Consider the following 16,223-nt stretch of genomic DNA (forward strand, 5'->3'; position numbering starts at 1 on the left):
CCTTTCTCATCTATGAGTCCATCCCTCACCCTCCAGTGTCCACTCCAGTGCTTCCCCGTCATAGGCACTCAGTTATTTCTAAATGAATTATCTGAAAAGAACATAAATTTCTTTCCAGAGTTATTTACAGCTGGAATCTTGGGATTGTATTTCATGAATAAAGGTATTTACAGGAAACTAAAAAGAAACTGCGGCTGTCTTCCTGCTGCGCCTGGATTAGCCATCCTAACTGCCTGCCTGGATCCACACGGCCCTCCACAGCACCTCCTCATACTGCCCTCCCCGCCTCGGCTGCTGCAAGCCCTGGGCTTTCTCCTGTTCAAACCAGCCAAGATCATTCTGACCTCAGGGCCTTTGCATGTGCTGTGCGCCTGCCTGGAACACGTTTCCGTCTGCTCTTTGCATGGGGAGGGGGAGGGGGGTCCTCCCTCGTCATTTGGGACTCAGCTTAAATGCCTCTCCTCAGAGAGGCCCTCCTCACCACCTCCAGCTGACAAATTCTGCACCACTAACCCCCACATACACCCCCTCCTCTCCCAACAGCCTCCCCCCAGCCCCTGCTATTCCCATCCTATCACATTAGGTTGTCTCCTTGGCAGGACTAATTCCATGACATGTGGTTACTTTAACTCGTTTGTCTGACTTTTGTCTCCTCCACCATCACATATGATCCACAAGGGCAAGGCTACTTACAATTGGCCTGGTCACTGTGGTAAGAACCACCAATTCTGCCAGGACAGTGGGCCAGGCACTGTCCTGAGCAGTGTACTTGTATTATGCCCTTTTTACAGATGAGAAAACTGAGATACAGAGGGGCCAAGTGAGTTACCCAAAGTCCAGCATAGAAAGAGGCCCAGCAGGGACTTCCCTGGCCGTTGTGGTTAAGACTCTGCGCTTCCACTGCAGGGGGCACGGGTTCAATCCCTGGTCAGGGAACTAAGATCCCACCTGCCACGTGGTGCAGCCAAAAAAAAAAAGAAAGAAAAAGAAAGAGGTCCAGCAGGAAGCAGGGTACCATTTACCTGTGCCCACTTCACGCCCGGCACAGACCCAGCCCTTTGTGGGCCCTAAATTGGTACTTGCCGAATGATTAGATGAATCGCTGAATAAATGTTACACACTGCAAGACTGAGACAGGTTGTCTTCAGGTGGCGCAACAAGGGGGATTCTTTTTTTTTTTTTGCGGTACACAGGCCTCTCACTGTTGTGGCCTCTCCCGTTGCGGAGCACAGGCTCCGGACGCGCAGGCTCAGCGGCCATGGCTCACGGGCCCAGCCGCTCCGTGGCATGTGGGATCTTCCCGGACCGGGGCACGAACCCGTGTCCCCTGCATCGGCAGGCAGACTCTCAACCACTGCGCCACCAGGGAAGCCCAACAAGGGGGATTTTAATTTTCTTCTCCCTGTATATTCCAAGTTTTCTTCAATAGTCACATAATACACGCATAATTTAAAGTAAAATAAACCCTTATTTTAAAAGAAATTCAAAGGTTCTGGGTAATGTCAGGGTTCCAGAATATTTTTCTTCGATTTCCAGAGACGGTTATTCCGCTACTTCATTTAAACCACAGTTTTTCTAGGGAAATTGAATAAAAAGCCCGTATTTTTAAAGCTCGCTCCAAGTCTGCCCACTTCAAACAATGAAGAGGACACTGATGGGAGCTGGTTCCCGCCTCGCGTGCTCAGGGCTGGAATTCAGGGATGCATACTAATCAGGCAGCCGCTGGGAGGGGGGTCCTGCAGAGGCCAGGCTCTCAAGTAGGAGGGGCTCCAGACCCAGAAATGCCACCTCACCTCAGGCCCGATGTGCAGTCATGGACAGGGGTCACCCCAAGCCACCTGCACTGCCCCGGACTGGCGATGTCCCTGCAACGAGGTGGTGGTGAGGCCGGGGCCAAGGCCACCCTCCCAACAGGTCAGTGGGAAGATGAGCCGCTTGGCACAGGTCAGGAAAAGGTAAAGCTCTTGGCTCCGCACCAGCCTCTGACCAAGGGATGGGCACAACCTGCACTGCTGGCCAAGCGATGATTGCCCGCCCCGAGTTCCCACGGCATGTGGAACCCGCTGCCAGGGGCTGTCAGAGGCACGGAGAGGCCAGGCCCTGGAACGGGTGGCACGGCTCCAGGACACGGGGTTGAGAGCCGGGGCTCTGGGCAAACAGAACAAGGTTGAGCAGTGCTGCTTTCGCGCCTCCGCGCTACGTGTCTCTGGACAGGCAAGATAACGTACCTGAGCTGTAAAACGGAGCTGATGACACAGCCCACTCGTCAGGACTGCAGAGGACCAAACTCCTGCGAGCCCCGCCGCCGCCCCCGCCAATGCGCCTGCCACTCTGTCAGTTAGCGCTCTCCATAAACACAAGCCGTTATACGAGCACTTTCCGGACACCAGGACTAGCGGTCCACCTGGGCACCGAGTTCTATTCTAGGCCTTGACCCTCAACCACAGGGTGAGGAACTCAGCTATATGCGAGAGAAAACACGCATTCACTTCCAACGAAGAAGGGCTGAGTGTTTTGAGATTCCAGACGTGTGTCGAATCTTCTCTTCCTCCCCTCCTCAAAGGGCAAAGGGGAAAACAGAACAAAGGGGGACTGTAGAAAGAGCTCAGGGCCCACCTGGTTCGAATCCTGCCACTTATACTGTGGCCTTGGGAAAGTCACTCAGCCTCTTTAAGACTCAGTTTCTTTATCTGTAAGATGGGATAATAGTACCCACCTGCAGGATCAGTGTGGGAATTAAATGAATTGATGCATGAAAAATGTCTGCCACATAGAGGCATTAAAGTAACATGAGTTGTCTTTAAACAAACAAGCTCCCAATTATCTGCCTAAATGAAGGGCAGAAGTAGCAGAGGTGATCAAAATACTGGATAACCTAAATAACCGTTACTTTTATCTTTGGGGTGGAGGGAGGGCAGCAGACCCACCTTCCCAATTCTGTATTTTTTTGGCCTGATATTAAAATGGAAATTTTTTTATGAATCCACCAGCCACAGATGCTAGGGCTGGAGCAGCAGCAAGCTTGAGGATAACAAGAAACTACCTGGAAAACTTAAAGATTTTCAGGGGAGGGGGTGATCCGCAGAGCACCATGCCCCTGGCAGAAGAGGTCTGGCAGCGTTCCTTTGCTGGTACCCAGATGATGCTGTGCGCTCTGACTTGAGAAAGGTTCAGGACTTCCCCTGCTCTGCCACCAGCTCTGCAGACTCCTGGTTCACCTGACACCTGAGCCAAACTGAACTTCCAACAGCTCATGCCTCCAAGCCTTTGCACATGCTGTTCCTTCCACCCAGACCCTTGCCCTCTCCCCATCCATTCTTCTGCTACACTCTGCACACACTCCCGCTGTATGTAACTGTGCTCATGCCCCTCTCCCAACCAGGGTTCTCAGACTGTACAAGAGCTACAGCCTGCCCATCAACAGTCTGACTCTACTCTGCCCCTGAATCCATATGGTCCTGTCCACTGTTGCCTAAGCCACCCCCAGACAGCTCTAGCCACCCGAGTCCCGGCCATCACACCTTCACCAGCCCCGAGCTATTTGAGTCATCCACAGTCTCTCCTCAGGCACCCCAACCACTTTGCCTCCCAGATACCTGAGTCATCTTGAGTGTGGTTTTTCAGTCAATGGCAAAGCAGGTTCGCAATTAACTGAAACGTATCCTCATCCCACGTCCCCTCTTCTCGGCGCATGGGAAGATAACTCAGTTTCTGGAGTGGAGAGCTCATTTGAGGGCCACTTATAACCCTACCATCATAGCAGACCCAGCCCAGCAGCTGCCACTCTCACTGGGATGACCCTGAACCAGCCCTGGAGTTTTGTCACATGAGAATGCAAGCTCCAGAGAGGGGCTGTGCTCAGGGAGCTCACTGCTAGATCCCCACGCTGTGCTGGTAAAATGTTTAACAGCTGGTTCTCCACAGGGGGGAGAACTGGGACACCTGCATCGTTTTCCAATTTCTGTGGTATAAATGCTCTCATTGTGGCCACTTTGAGCTACAAGGTGAGCCCGCTGAACGGAGTTGGGAAGAGACGGGCAGGAGCGCACCCGTATGTACATTACATCCCTGACTTACAAAGGTTCAACTTAACAATTTTTCAACTTTATGATGGTGCGAAAGCGATACGCATTCAGTGGAAACTGTACTTGGAATTTTGAATTTGGATCTTTTCCCGGGCTGGTGACATGCAGTACAACACTCTCGTGATGCAGGGCAGGGCAGCGAGCTGTAGCTCCCAGCCAGCCACGCAGTCACCAGGGGAAACAGCCGATACGCTTACAACCATTGTGCACCCAGACAGCCATTCTGTTTCTCACTTTCAGTACAATGTTCAATAAATTGCGTGAGATATTCAATACTTTATTATAAAATAGGCTTTGTGTTAGGTGATTTAGCCCAACTGTAGGCTAATGGGAGTGTTCTGAGCACGTTCGATGCAGGCGAGGCCAAGCTATGATGTTCAGTAGCTTAGGTGTATTAAACGCAGTTTCCTCTTATGAGATTTTCTTTTTTTAACATTTTATTTATTATCTATTTATTTATTGGCCGCACCTCACGGCTTGCCGGATCCTAGTTCCCCAACCAGGGACTGAACCCAGGCCCTGGCAGTGAAAGCGCCGGGTCCTAACTACTGGACCTCCAGGGAAGGACCTCGACTTATGGTATTTTCAACTTACAATATTTTCAACTAACAATGGGTTTATCAGGACCCATCAGAAGTTGAGGAAGATCTGTATGTGTGTATATATATGTATACACACACACACATACACACACATATAAAAGGATCTATCTATATATATATATATACACACACACACACAAAAGATATAATCACAAATACATAGGTAACTGTGAAAAACAGTGAGATAATCAGGAAGTACTGTATTCTGAGTACTTATTACCCTTGTTTTTGGTATAATTCATTTAATTGTAAATGTATATACTACAGCCAGCTTACATACTATAAACTTGCAGGTTAACAGCCAACTCGCAAAACGCCTAAAATTTATCAACCAGATATCATTCTTCAGTACAGACTCCAGCACACCACTGCCTGGGGCCGGGCACAGGCTATGCGAGGACGGGTCACTCCTGGGAGCTCATTAGACTAGGACCCCAAAGGAAGGCGACTCAAATGCCCTCCATTGAGGCAAAGAGAGCCCAAGGAACTCTTCAGGGACACGTGGCAAGAAAGGAGCTGAGCTGAGGCCCAGGCGGCACAGTGGGGGAGGAAAGAGAACCTTGGCCTACTCCGCTGTTTATGAGTTTGACTGTCTTTCCTGGACTTGAGGGCAAGCACAGCAGATGAGAAGCCAAAGATACTAAAGACAAGCTCGCAGAAGAAAGCAAGGACTGGGCGGTCAGGGAGACCCAGGCTTGAGTCCTTCACTGACTGTGACCTTCGGCATTCACTTAAATGCTGTGCTTCATCTTCCTCATCTGTAAAATGGGTATGAGCCCATCTTCACTGCCTAATTGTCAGGGTGGTTGTAGAAACAAAAAGACAGCAGACATGAAAGAGCAACATAAATCTAAGCTACTATTATCATACATACATATGCAGATGACATATATGCACCAGCTAGCCCAGCACCTGGCACATACCGGGTTCCATAAAGAGCTTTTAATTTACTGTTGATTTATCTGTTAATTTACTATTTATTTAAATAACAGTAGGTCTTCCTCTTAAACGAACCTGGTACCTGGGTCCCAAGAAGTCCACCAAGTTTCCCCCTCCCCAGACTCCTTCAAAGCTAACCTATGAAACAGGACAATTTAGGATCCATTAGTTCCAGGGCATCCACATAACCAGCAACCATTTACTGAGCACCTACTGTGTGTCAGGCGCTGGTGATCACGACAGACACGGTCCCTGCTCTCGAAGGCTTAGAGTCCGCTGGGAGGGGTCAAAACCCACCCCGACCGCAGTGAGGGCTCCAAGAGCATCACGAACAGGAATCCTGGAGCCAGCCTGGCTGCCCAGAGAGGAGGAGATCCCTGAGTGAGAAGCGAAGAGGGGAAGGATGGGACCAGCTAAGGCAACGGCTCTCTGGTAGAAGAGGAAGGAGCAGGGGAACTCGGAAAGGCAAGTGTGATGCAGCAAAGTAAGAAAGACGCAGGCACAACCCGAGGCCTCACAAGCCAGAAGAAGAGCTCCATCCCGAGAAGTTTTAACCCAGCCACAGGGAGCTCGGAGATTTCCAGACTGTGCCCTCCTTTCTAGTTTATATACCCGAGGCCTGGACACTGTGGGGCATAGCGCTGGGTGGACAGACAGAGGGACGGATGGATGCTGCAGAGAAGAGCTGAGCATGCTAATAAGCCTGCACGACCTGTCCTCTCTCCCCAGCATCCGAGGAGGAACAGATGGGGCTTCAGCAGGCGGAGCATGACTTCCCCGGACTGAAGCCCTCCGGAAGGCCAAGGCCTTTGAGGCAAAGTCTTAGCTCCAGAGCCCGTGCGCAGGGCGGCCCACCCCTACCACCTCCCCGCTGTGGCCCGAGGCAGGGTCCTCAGGCTCTCAAGGCTAAAGGAAGCTTCCTGACCCCCTGCCCCAGGACCCCAACATGGAAGAGGAAGAAAGAACTCTCCCCAGACTCCCCTACATCAGGCCTGGCCTTCCTCTCAAAGACCACCCCCGGGGGCCCAGGAGGCTGGTCTTCATCTTCACAGAGCCTGTCCCGGACACACTTTTCTGTCTCCAGGAGTGTCCAGGCCTGACCGGGTTCTGTGGCCTTGGCCTTCCGGCTGACCAGGGCATCCTCTCCTCCCACACTCCCCTCCTCCAGGAGGCCGCCCCCGTCCAGTCTCTGGGCAGGGGTCCAGGGTGGGAGAGGTGGGCCCAGAGCAGAGGCGAGAAGAGCATCCCTGACTCCACTTAATCCCAGGGACCCTCAGGTCAGTGCAGGGGGGAGCTGAACCACAGTGACAGCAGGACCTGAAGGCCTGGGTGAACCAAAGGGAAAGTGAAGCCCAGGGTGGGGGTGGGGGGATTTCCAAACTGGCCCTGCCAGACCTGCTGAGGTCACACACACACACACACACACACACACACACACACACACACACAGATGCACAAAAGCCAGACAGGAGTCATGCAGAGGGATGGGACACCCAAGGGACACAGAGTCTCCCATGGGGGGAGGGGACACACACACACACACACACTAGTAATACAATCGCTCCAATGTCACAGGACATACATACACACAGAGAGGAAACCCCAGCTCTGGGACCTCACCCCCAGAGACACTGAGATACACACTCGCATACACAACCGGGCACACGGAGGAGACCCGGGCTCCGGGAGAAGCTCTCCCCCGGAGAATCGGGGACACAAGAATCACGCACGAGCGGAGACCAGGACCACGCGGGAGACGGAGACCCTAGACTCGGCGACACTCGCACAGGGACGCCCACGGCCCCGGAGAAACCCGGAGCCACACGGACACCCTGGCGGGGTCTCGGAGATCGCGGAGCCCCCCGCCCGGCCCCGCGCCCCGCGGGCCGCACTCACCGGCTCCGGCCGCTCGGCCGCGCCTTTGTTGTCCGCGCCGCTCACAAAGGCGCCGGCGGCCGCCCCGCACCTCAGCTGCCCCGGCGGCCGCGGGCGCCCATGGCCGGGCCGGCCCAGCCCCGCGCCCCAGCCGCCCGGCCCGCCGCCGCCCGAGCCAATGGCCGCGCCGCGCGCAGCCCGCGAGGTCACGGCCCGGTCCGGGGTGCGCCCGCCGCCGCCGCCGCTGCCGAGCGGCCTGGTCCAGCCGCGGCGCACAGCGCAACGCGGCGCCGCCCCCGCCCTCCTGCCAGCCCGGCCCGCCGGCCTGCTCGCCGCGGCTGAAGTCACCGCTTAACCCCTGCTGGCCAGACCGCCGCGCCCGGCGACCCCCGGAAGGCCGGGAGCTCCCCCAACCGCCCCCCACCCCGCGGCCGGAGGAGGGCTTCCCTCCCTCCCGCCCACCCAGCCTCTCGCCACACGGGTGGGAAAACCGACGCCCGCAGGGGCTGGGGCAAGACCCTTCAGGTCTCACAGGGCTCCCCACTCCTTCATCCCCACCCCCGTGTCCCCTCCCCCTTCCCCGCTTCTCCCTTGGAAACGTCCCCGGCCCGCGCCGGCTGCTTGCTTCTCCCTCACTTAGAGGAGCTTGCCCAGGGCTACCCAGAAGGGTGAGGGATGCCTGGGTTGGTCCCATAGGAAAACCCAGACCTGCGATGGGCCCCCACCGAGCCCCTGCCGCAGAGAACCCTCCTGACGCATTACATCAGCCCTGCACCCTGGTTTCCCATAATAACCTCAGGAACCATAATCCTGGCAGCTGCAGGCATTGAGGGCTTTGAACTAGCAACCACCCTGCCATGTAGCTCCATTTTCTTGATGAGGAAACGGAGGCTCAGAGCTGTAACTTGCCAAAGCCCACCCAGCAAGGAAGCGGTGGAACCGAGATCCTAGCATGCCCCTCCCTCCCAGTACTCAAAGCTACCAAACCCTAGTTACTCCCTCTCAGAATTCCAAAGAGGGCCTCCGGATATGATGCAATTAATTACAGTTATCAGCTCATTAATTAAGATGATCCCTGTTATTAAACACTGCCCTGCTACCTCCCTATATGCAAAGAAATTCACACTCAGGCTTATCAGCAATGACTCCTGGCTTGATAAAGAGTTCTGCAGCCTCCAAAGGGCACAGGTGTATGTAGCCTGGAGTCTGTGCTGGCCTGTGTTCGTTCTTTCCCACAGCCAGCAAACACGTTTTTTCTTTTAACTACTCCCTGTTTGGCAGGCACCAGCCTCAGGGGCTAGGAATGAAACAAGGAACCAGACAGACCCTGGCCCTGCCCCCTCGGCTCTCCTAGGCTAGGAGGAGACAGGGATAACGGGCCACTACAGTGCAGCAAGACAAGCCACACCAGTCCACGCTCTCTGAAATCATCTTATTCATTGATAGGTTTGCTTTTTTCTTGTCCATCTCCACACAAGAACATAAGCCCCATAGAGCTTGTCCTAAGAGTTGTTCATAAAGTCATCCTAACCCCCGAGCCTAGGGCAACCCTGGGCTCACACTGTACAGCCAGTAAATATTTGCTGAGCACTTACTATGTTCCAGACATCATTCTAGGTACGCAAGAGACATCAGTGAACAAAACAGGCAAGGCCCCTGCCCTGCTGGATTGTCCATTCCAGGGAAGAATAAACAGTGGCCATGACAGCAGGGAGGAAAGTTTCTGGAATGGCAGGAAAGCAGCAAGAACATCTTCAAATGTCTATCCAGTAACCTCGGGGCTCACGGTATTAAGCCTTGCACCAGAATTTAGATATGTGGGTCCTGCTGGCATAGAAAAAGTACAAGTCCCTGGACCTGCATTTGCAGCCTTTCAGACCTCTTCCAGCCCCCCTCCCTGGCTATAGTTGTTTCCTTCCTGGGCCTGAGCCCTCCTGAGTCCTCCAGTCTGGAATGCCTGCCCCCTGTTTGGTTGCACTAAGGTCTACCCTCCCTCCCAGAATGATCAGAAGGCCCAGAATCTCCAGGAAGCTGCCCCACATGGCCTCTGTTCCCCAACCACCTCTCCCTCTGAGCTCTACAGCACTTCATGCTTTGGTTAGTTGCTTCTGTTAGCGCTTTTGTTTCTGTTAGCTGATTCTGGGCATGTAATGACTCGAACTGTCTCCAGCTTGAGGGCAGCGGCCATACCTCAGGCCCCCATTGTGCCCCCAGAGCCCAGCACAGGTTAGGGGCATACCAAGTGGACACCCTCAAACCCTTATCAATAGAAACTTCTGGATCCAGGGTTGCAAACTACCAGCTCACACAACAAACAGAGCCTGCAGAAGCATTTTGTTTTGCCCGCAGTGATTTTATTATTGTTAATTAGCTACTAACATTTAACAATTGAGAGATTTCCCATCCATTCATTGCCAGACTGCTGGCTTCTCTTAACAAATCTGACGATCTGGTAATGCCAGGCCCCCATGGCCACACTCTATAGGCCCCAAGGAGCGGTGGTGGCCCCTTAGAAAAAGCCGTGTCCTTCCACTTGTCACCATTCCTCCCAGTCCTGTGTCATCCATTTGACCTTGAGGCCCCTCCTCTGTGAATTAGTGTTTTCATTTCATTTTCCATCTACATTCTACTTATACTGTATGAGAAAAAAAAAAAAAAGCACATCAGGAAACACATACTCGAGAACAAATGAGCCTGCAGCCCTCACCTTCTAGGTCAGGCCAGGCCCCAGCCCAGCCCAATTCTCCTGCATTCTTGCTCTCCTGACACGTATACACCCCTTCTCTCTCGCCTGCCCAGCCTCACGTGCTAAGCTCCACAGCACGACTGAATGTACGAGGCGTTTCACTGGGTCGTTGCCTACGCTGTTCCCTCTGCCTGAAACGCCATTACTGCTCCATCCCCCAGACACTGTGGCTTTTTGATGCTCTGCACATAGAAAACACCTTCTCAAGGATCTGTTCTCTAGTGACCCAAGACTGGGCTCCTGGGATCCCATAGCATCCTACGGTCCCCTCCTCCGTGCACCCATCCTACCGTGTTGTGTAGGGTATTCACCCCACGCCTTCCCCCGAACTGTGAGTCCTCGGGAGCTGGGACTCTGCAGTCTCATTCATGCTGGAATTCCCAGCACCTGGGACAGAGCCTGATGGAGCATAAGCACGAGACAAATATTTGCTAAATAGTTGAACAAATGGGTTTCAATAGCCACAAAAGGAACAAAAGGGATTTCTGGGAACGTTTCCATGTCCCAGAACATTCAATTAACCAGAATTTCCCACTCGCTGAGCATTCTGGTGGGGCAGGATCTATTGTGTAAGCATAATCATGGATGATACATCTGGATGGGACGGGGACTCTGTTCTCCCTGGTCTCTACTGCTGACCTGGGAAAGAGGAGGGGAGGGAGGGAGGGCGTGGCAGTATTTCCCATTGGTCAGAGAGGCTAAGTGACTTAGCCAAGGCTGCCTAGAAAGCTGGTTGCAAAGTGAGGATGGGAACGCAGGGCTTCTGCCTCTGCCTCCCAGCCTGGCCCTGCTTCCATCGGCCCAGGCTTGTAGTAGATCAAAATGGAAGAGGGTAGGGCTTCCCTGGTGGCGCAGTGGTTGAGAGTCCTCCTGCCGATGCAGGGGACACGGGTTCGTGCCCTGGTCCGGGAAGATACCACATGCCGCGGAGCGGCTGGGCCCGTAAGCCATGGCCGCTGAGCCTGCACGTCCCGAGCCTGTGCTCCGCAACGGGAGAGGCCACAACAGTAAAAGGCCCGCGTATCACAAAAAAAAAAAAAAAAAAAAAGGAAGAGGGTAGATGGGAAAGTGAACTTCCCAAGTCCAGACACCTCCCCTGCACAGGCAGTATGAACGGAGAGTGTGCAGAAAGCAGCTAGTCCTTATTATTTCCTGCATCGTCAAACCGGTCATGAACAGGTTCTTATCTAAGAGAGGCTGGATCGCATTTTGATTATGAATGCGGACGACATAATCTGTCTTACCAAAATGAAACTCTCTTTTAGTAACACTGCTGTCCCTGTTCAGTAGGACGGGCAACTGGAAGGCAGCTGGGCTGTACTGAGCGATCTCCCCACCACCTCCCAGTTTCCTCATAACTCAGGACCTGCCATGTGTGGGGAAACACACAGCTAGAGGTGGTTTGGGGGGCTCAGGTGAAGAAGGAAACTTGATTTTCTGAGCTACCACTTTACGGGCCTTGGTGCAAGGGAGAGGACAGTCTGAGCAGCTCTTTCTCTTGGGGATGTAGTCTCAAAGTTCTCCCAAAACAGCCATTGGGGGGGATGGACACTCTTGTCCAGTGGGCTGGACACAGACACAGGACAGGGCTCTGCACCCCACGCTCTCCATAGGACCCTGAGAACAGCATTCAACCTATTCCACTTGGTCCCAATGCCTGTAAAAGAGCCATAATCCTCTTGCCCTCTTCTATCCCATAGGATTTTGAAGGGATAGAAGACTAATATAGTCTAACAGAGATTTTTCAACATCCCAACAACAAAATTAGATAAATATGCTATTTGATACTATATTATCATAAATGATCATAAGTATTATTGATGAGAGGCAGGCTAGTATAGTGGTTGTCAAGAGTTCAAACTCCAAACACTGTTGGAGAAGGGAATACAAATATGAAAAGGGAGAAAAGTAGAAGGAACCCTGTGGTGTTGGACTGGAATTGGAGATTTGGGTGTGAGCTCATAGCTCTCTCATAGCTCTGTCCACCAAAAGGGCCTGGGAACAGGGACACCCAATGACAATGAACACACTTAGCAGTCAGATCATGGTTTCTAAATACCATTCTCTGAGACTTCCCTGGTGGTCCAGCGGTTAAGACTCTGCGCTTCCACTGCAGGGGGCATGGGTTCGATCCCTGGTCGGGGAACTAAGATCCTGCATGCCACGCGGTGCAGCCAATACCATTCTCTGTTAAAAGGAACCAGAGCTCCTTGGAGAAATGGCTGATTCCAGAGTAGGCACAAGCTGTGCCTGAAACATATTGCTGGGCCAGAATTTCCAAGAGTCTATACCGATGTAAATGAGTACATGAATAAATTGAAAGCTAGGAATGCTATTCGCAGAGTCTCAAAGTACTTCCTCACAAAATACTTATTAACCACAAAAGGGGAAAGAGCAACTTTACAGTGGAGAAACTTGGCAGTCACCTCCTCACCCAAGTGGTCGGATTGGGTGACCGTGACCAGCTGGGGGACATTTTGACATCATGAGTCTCCTGATGTGATTCGCTGAGAAAGACACAATATCACTTCATGATCTTCCTGCCAGATATGCACAACGCACATCATCACAAGTGAACATCAAACAAACCCCAATTGAGGGACGCTCCTCTAAATGTCTTCTAAAGTGCCAAGGTCACAAAAATCCAGGAAAGACCAAGGCGCTTTTCCAGATTGAAGGAAACCAAAGAGACTCGACAACCAGATGCAGCATGTGGTCTGAACTCCATCCTTCGCCTGGAGTTATGGGGACCATCTGCAAAACTTGAAGAGGGTGTGAGGATTAGGTGGTAGAAATGTATGATGTGAATTTCCTGACTTTGATGGTTGTATCATGGTTGTATAGGAGCATGTCCTTGTTTGTAGGAAACACATACTACATATCCAAAGAGAAGGAACGTCACATCAGCGGTTTCCTTTCAAATGCCTCAGAGGGAAAGTCGTATTGTACTTGCAGCTTTTCTGTAAGCTTAAAGTCATTTCTAAAGTCAGATGGCCCGTGCTAACATAGAGCAAGTTGCTTAATTCTCTGAGCCTCAGTTTCAACGATCTATATAGTATAGGTGAAAGTAATAATACCTACCTTATGAGGTTGTTTAGAGGATTAAATGAGGTAATATTTGTGGACTATTTAACACAGAACTGGGCTCATGTATATATTCAAAAATTTTGAGAGACTTCCCTGGTGGTCCAGTGGCTAAGACTCTGTTCCCCCAATGCAGGGGGCCCGGGTTCAATCCCTGGTCAGGGAACTAGATCCCACATGCCGCAACTAAAGATTCTGCATGCTGCAACAAAGATCCCTCCTGCCGCAGCTAAGACCCAGTGCAGACAAATAAATAAATAAATATTTAAAAACATTTTTTTGAAAAGCTACATAATTTTTCTTGTTCTTTACGCAGTTCCCTTCCCTAGGTAAGAGCCAGCATATGGAGTAAGGTAGCAAATTCCAGGTCCTAGGGGGTCAGGTAGGAGACGAAAATGGGAGAAGCAGGTTGAACATGACCACAGACACTGTGTCTCAAGGTTGGAGGCCTGGAAAGCACGGCCCCAGATAAAAGGGGCAGTCGCCACCCAGTTCTGGAAGGTGAGTCCCTGTGCACTATGCAGCTTTCGTATTGTTTTTCCCAGGAGAAGCTAGAAATCCAGATTTCCATATGAATCCCCTGATGTTTCATATTGGCAACTATTTCAAGTTTTAAATGGACCAATACTTTGTGAGCCACACAGGCTCCAAGTACCAGCAGCAGGAGTTCTGAAAACTTGTCCTGAACACTTAGAAACACGGAACGCTCCTGTGGATTGGCAGAAATAGCACCGAACCGCTGTTCACCGTTCTTCTGCCGCTCTGGCAGAGCCTCCGAAGAGGCTGGACTGGACGTGCCAGGACGCGTGCACCTCCATGTGCCGTGACAGCAACCCATTCCCCAGCGTGCTTGATTGGACAACAGGGTGAACATCTGACTGACACTGGGCCCATCAGCTCGTCTCACTCAAGAATTTGGCATTGGAGAGCTGAGAGGCTGAGTCAGTCAAATGATCACGGACGCTGAACCTGAAAGATGGTGCCGAGCCAGAGCTGGCAATCGTGCTGCAACAAACCACAGCCAAGTTCAAGCTGAGGTTCTGGGGGATCAGAAACGCCACAGAGAAACAACAACAACAACAGCAAAAGTAAAGTGGGAGAAAAAGACAGTGAGGCAGAGATCACCTAGCCCTAGCAATAATAATAGCAGATTCTTCCATAACACTCTGCACTGGGCTCTGTTTAATCACTTTCATGTATTAATTCATTGAATCCTCCCAGCAACCCTATAAAGTAGGTACTTTTATCCCTGTTTTACAGATGAGGAAACTGAGGCACAATGCTATTCTGTCCTAGCCTTGAACGTCCATCTGAGTAAACTGTTGTGTCCTTACAGAGACAACCCCCCTTCACTGCACTCACCTGAGTGGATTTTTATTCATATGATCAAAGGAGAGTGGTACCCACTGCCCATGGCTACCATCTTGGCGCAGGGTGAGGGGGGATTCTGGGACCAATTCATGTATCCAAACATCCCGCTCTAGTCTCTCTGTATCTCCCCCAATGGAAAAGATGAAACGGAAAAGGGAAAAGTCACAGCCTGGGCCATCAGAGGCAGCTGCAAACATGTTAAGATCCTCTGCCCATCAGCCCATGCCCACCGGCCCCGTGTGCCAGCCCAGTCTACACTAGGAAGCCAGCCTCACCTACTCCTCGGGGTAGCTGCAGCCTCCGCTGGGGATAAGCAGGCAGAGGACTTGGGGCTGCCTGTGGAGCCAAGGGGAGGTTGGGTTTCTCTGCCTGGGACCTGGCCAAGGAGCCAGAAAGGACAGAGAGACAAGGTCTTCTCTTCCTGGCATCAGGTTACTGCCCCTACCCAGGGCTCAGGGTGCCAGGCAAGCCTCCCAAGCAATGAGAGTTGCCGGTCAGCTGACAGCAGACAGAGTCCAAAGCCTGTTCTAGAAGCTGCCGTAAGAATGAAGAGGATATGGCACTGGCCGCTGAGGAGGGGCAGCAGAAAGGGAACCCGGCAGACCCAGTGAGCCTCCAGCCTTGCCGAGCAGACCAGGCTGGGCACTGGGGACCAGACAGAAGGTCTCCAGGAGAGAAGGTCCTAGGCCTGGGGAAAGGGAGGCACAGCGGCTGCCAGCCTGACGCTGCAGTGACACTCCAGGGAGGCCTTAGCCCCTGTCAGCAGGAGGGCCTGGCAGTGACTGCAGCCTGGCACCAGCCCCAGAAACCTTCAGCATCCCCCAGTTTCACCGCCCAGAGCTGGGAGGTTCCATAAGCTCCCTGGTCTCCCAGATGAAAGACGCTTTCTAAGAGTCATAAAACCGTCCCCACTGGAAACAATGGGCCCTTATCCTGCTGTGTCCTTCACATAAACTCCCATTAGCAACGCACCAGAAGCTGCAGGCAGGAGTTTTATAGACTGGATTTTTGGACCAGCCCCAGCGTTCATTAACACCTACTCCCTCGCCCTGCGTGGAGACTGCACAAATCACTCCCCTTTACAGAGGCCCACTGTGTGCTCGGCTTCCAGAGAATCCTGCAAGGAAGGTGGTTTTGTCCAGTTTTATGAATACAGAAACAGACCCAGAGAGGTTAAATGACTTGCCCAAGATCACACAGTGGGAGAGTAGAGGAGTGGGGATTTAAATCCAGAATCTGCTCCTTCCCCCCTACCCTGTGGCCTTGGGTTAAGATCACCCAAGAGATGAAGCCAAATGGGTTTCCTAGGTTTTCTCCTGGAAACAAGCAACTTCTGGGACCTCAAAGACTTCACCAGGATGGTTCTGTTCACCTACACAATATGTCAGCAGAGACACAGCGGGCTGGGATTCCCAACACAGCAGGGAGGGACCTGAGCCCCTTCCCTCGGATGAAATGCAGAGTCCCTCACCGTATCTCACATTCACGCTCACAATGGCTTTTCACCCCATTCCTCCCGGA

The 16,223-nt window shown here is 52.3% G+C and overlaps 1 protein-coding gene across 2 annotated transcripts in view; it reads right to left on the minus strand.

Annotated features, from left to right (window-relative positions):
• ARHGEF10L (Rho guanine nucleotide exchange factor 10 like) overlaps positions 1–16,223 on the minus strand; it is a 167,712-nt gene that overhangs the window by 144,436 nt on the left and 7,053 nt on the right. Inside the window, exon 1 of one of the 2 annotated variants that reach the window (XM_049706273.1) lies at positions 7,523–7,654. The exons of the other annotated variant lie outside the window; for it this stretch is intronic. The gene's annotated coding sequence lies outside the window, so the exon portion shown is untranslated. Of the gene's footprint in view, positions 1–7,522; positions 7,655–16,223 lie in introns of those variants that run through there. 2 annotated transcript variants of the gene reach the window in all.

Source organism: Orcinus orca, chromosome 1 (assembly GCF_937001465.1).
Source record: "Orcinus orca chromosome 1, mOrcOrc1.1, whole genome shotgun sequence".
NCBI lineage: Eukaryota > Metazoa > Chordata > Mammalia > Artiodactyla > Delphinidae > Orcinus > Orcinus orca.